Below are 4,285 nucleotides of genomic sequence, written 5' to 3'. Positions count from 1 at the left end.
CTCCATTTCAACTCGCATGACCGACCGGCGACCACTAAAGATACTAACAAAATATCAAATAGTAATTTTTACCTTTTAAATTCCCATCGATTTTCCAGAAGCACAGCGAGCGCCTTATCTAGGTGTCATTTAGCGAAAATGAATGTACCAGCGCTTGAGGAAAGCAAAAAAAATGCGTCCAAAAGACAACACGCACTTCGGGTGCAAACACAGTCACTAGAATCGATTGAACGCCACGCACAGTTACAGAAACCTTCAATACCGTCTCAATTCACTATAAACATTTATATCAAACATGAATACGTAGTAAACAGTTATCCGTTACTAGTTAATTGGCTTTAAATGTCGGCCGATGAGGAAATCTAACCGGACAGTCCCACTACAGCGCAAGCAGTGACCAAAGAACGTAACGTTCTAAGAGACGGAACTTCATAGTAAGTACGTACTTATCTGTCAAACGGTTTTGTTTGACGTTTTGACGTTTACGAAGGAGAACCAATGGAACCATTGATACCAACCTCAACCAACCGAAAGGTTTTTTTTTTGGACTTTTATAGCCTGGCTACGAGACTTTTAAGCCAAATGAAAGTTAGTTTTTGGAAAGTAGTGCTAAGAAAAATCGATAATAGTGGGAATGCTATATAGGTCTATGTCCCGAAACATAGACATAGTACATACAAGTAGTTATAGACGCGCCACCGAGCGACCGAGGGTAAGAGAAAAAAAGAAAAAGAGAAAAGAAAAAGAAAAAAGAAAATAAAAACCAAACAATAAGTAAAAACTGTAATAATTTAATTTCAATTCTTTTTTAAAAAAAAGGAAACCGCCTTCAAAACACCAACCCACTGAAAAGCACCAAATATTTTTTTATACCCCACCCCCTATCCTTATCCAGTCCCAATAATTAAATTATTAAGTCTGCTCCAGACAACGCGAGTGTGGAGTCAATCAGATTAGCGAACTAGACTCCACACTCGCGTTCGCGGCTTCACGCCGTGATTCGCGCATGAGTGTGGAGGGACCTTTAGGTATTAATTACATTTTGGCTGAAATTTGCTTTACGACGGGATAGGGTTTTTTTGAAGGCGGTTCCCTTTTTAAAAAAAAAAGAATTGAAATTAAATTACTGAATAAATTGTGGGGTTTTCTTGTGTAATTTCTAGTATTTTAAATGAAAATCCGAAAATATGTAAAAAAGGCGACTGATTTAATTCCCTTGACAGATGTGAGTGACGTTGACACAATTCCTTTTTCTTTTTAATCTGAACAATTACTACAGTTTTTACTTATTGTTTGATTTTTATTTTGTTTTTTCTTTTTCTTTTCTCTTTTTATTTATTTAAATTTTTTTGTTATTTATTAAATTTTATTTTTTACTTTTTAGTGATAGTTGTTTTTTTGTTAAATTTTTTATTATCTTTTATTATTTATTTATTTTATTTTACTTTTTAGCGATTTATTTTAGATTTTTAGATTTTGGGCTAAAATATTAGTTTGTTTACAGTTAGGTTCCCCATTTAGTTTTGGGCTAGTAGTTACTCTAGTGTAGGCGATGGCCATCAACCTCGATAATTATTCGCGACGAAACTTTGACGTTTCGGTGCTAAACGATTTGTAAATGTAGTTAGGTATAGGTATTATGTTTCGTTCTATTGTAACTAAGATTTAGTTTACCTAGACACTCCCTTTCCCACTCCCAGTCCCAGTCCCAGTCCCACTCCCATTCCCAGTTCCAGGCTCCAGGACTGACTAACTCCGACTCCCACGCCCACTCGCACGCCCACTCCCACTACTTCATCTTATCACAAAATTTCATCTAAATCGGTTTCAGCAAATCAAAGACGATAGGTATATCGATAGCAGCGCCGCCTACCGGGTCCAATTGGTTTTTCAAACCATCCATGTACACTTAAACCTTCTCCAGAATGTAACAAACACTTTTCTCAAAACCGCATCAAAATCGGTTCAGCCAAACGCGAGATAATCGCGAACATACATACATACATACACACAAACATACAGGTCAAACTAAGAACCTCCTTTTTTTAAGGCGGTTAAAAAAAAGTTGATCCATCCATCTGCAACATAGGCACACGACGACGGGTCGGTTAACCAAAACAGTAGATGCCTATGTTTCCCCAAACCTGAGTTCCACTAGGTAAAGTCAGGGTTCAGCATCAGCTCTATCTTGGGTACTGCTCTCCCAAATGCTCATCAAGGCGTGTCAGAATTCACATGTCCAAAACAAAGTGTGCCTATGTTGCACCAAACCTGAGTTCCACTAGGTAAAGTCAGGGTTCAGCATCAGCTCTATCTTGGGTACTGCTCTCCCAAATGCTCATCAAGGCGTGTCAGAATTTACATGTCCAAAACAAAGTGTGCCTATGTTGCACCAAACCTGAGTTCCACTAGGTACAGCCAGGGTTCATCATTAGCTCCATCTTGGATACTGCTCTCCTAATTGCTCATCAAGACGTGTCGAAGGACCAAAACAGCGTGTGCCTATGTTGCACCAAACCTGCGTTCCACTAGGTACAGCCAGGGTTCAGCATCAGCTCAGCTCTATGTATACTATCTCCAGAATGTAACAAACACTTTACTGAAAACCGTGTGGTATGTGTAGAGAGGGCTATAGAGAGTACTCTCTCCAGGCGGGTGTTATGCCTGGGGACCGAAGTCCACTGAGAGTTAGTCAGAAGGAGTATATATAGTAAGTGACATTTGAAACTTCGTAACCGCGATGTAGGCTTCTAGCTAATTGCGTTCTAGCTCCCTAACGCCATCTGTTAGATGACGTCGACAGTGGCAGCTAGAGGAGACGCCACATCAGCCCCCCTTTGAGCGGAGGGGTCAGCGACGATGTATGAAGCGTGCAGCGAAACCAGGTGTGTGCTCGAGCCAGTGTGGCGAGCGAAGATGCTCAGAGTCACAGGCGAGCGGAGCTGCTCAGAGCCAGTGTGACGAGCGCAGTTGCTCAGAGCCAGAGCGGCGAACGGAGAGAGAGAGAGAGAAGTTGAGTGCCAGGCATGAATATTTACAAGATATTTACAGGATATAATACATATGTACAGAACTGTACAGAGGCATGCAAGGTGGCACACAGAGAGGAAACTGTTTTTGCTGCGAGGCGGCGTCATCAGGATCTTGAGGTCTTCATAGCTGTCCAATGTCGGAAGGTCACCAATGTGGTATGTGTAGAGAGAGGGCCAATAGAGAGTACTCTCTCCAGGCGGGTGTTATGCCTGGGGACCGAAGTCCACTGAGAGTTAGTCAGAAGGAGTATATATAGTAAGTGACATTTGAAACTTCGTAACCGCGATGTAGGCTTCTAGCTAATTGCGTTCTAGCTCCCTAACGCCATCTGTTAGATGACGTCGACAGTGGCAGCTAGAGGAGACGCCACAACCGCATCAAAATCGGTTCAGCCAAACGCGAGATAATCGCGAACAAACATACATATACATACAAACATACTGGTCAAACTGAGAACCTCCTTTTTTTGAAGTAAACTGAATAAAATAAATATTTAAGTGTGGCTCCCATACAACAAACATGATATTTTTGCTGTTTTTGCGAATTGGTACGGCACCCTTGTGCGCGAGTCCGACTCGCACTTGGCCGGTTTTTAAATTTGCCGCCTTTTTCTACTGCCGTCGGTTATCAGCCTCGTTACTTACTTTTTATTAATAAGTATGCTTTTCTTAGTGCCAAGCGACTTATTTAACTGTTAATAGACGAGCGTACCGGTTCGCGACCCTGGATATCTGTCTCGCTCTCACTCATAGCTGTGTTTTTGATGGACGTACGGCGGACCACCTTCCTCAACCAAATTGGCAGTAAATAAGAACAAAAAAAACTATACTCATCCTTTTCTTTTGGGTGCTAGTACTAGTGTAAGACAAAGATAGTATGATTCTCTCTGTCTATGTTTGAAATGAGACAGTCCTTTGACAAACTATATTTGTTGTAACGATGAAAAATAATTAAGGTTTGTTGTGTTGACTAGCGTGAAGCTGTATGAAATTTTATACTGTTTGTAAATGCAATTAAATTTTCAATTAATAATTTCCTCAATGAAAGTAAAATTACAGTATTAAAATTGCATAAAATAAACTGGAATAATGATTACAGTTTAAATTTTGTACTAACTACATGCTTTTTACTATCATCCATTTCTTTTTTTTTTATGTCACTTCAGTTGGGTAGTATTTTGTAAGACTGGCAATACTTATTATAAAAACCTGTACCATTTAACTGAGTAGATTTCAATTTTGATTCGTGTAGG

Source organism: Cydia strobilella, chromosome Z, assembly GCF_947568885.1.
Source record: "Cydia strobilella chromosome Z, ilCydStro3.1, whole genome shotgun sequence".
Taxonomy (NCBI): domain Eukaryota; kingdom Metazoa; phylum Arthropoda; class Insecta; order Lepidoptera; family Tortricidae; genus Cydia; species Cydia strobilella.
The sequence above is the reverse complement of the archived record's forward strand: the minus strand, read 5'-3'. Positions refer to the sequence as shown.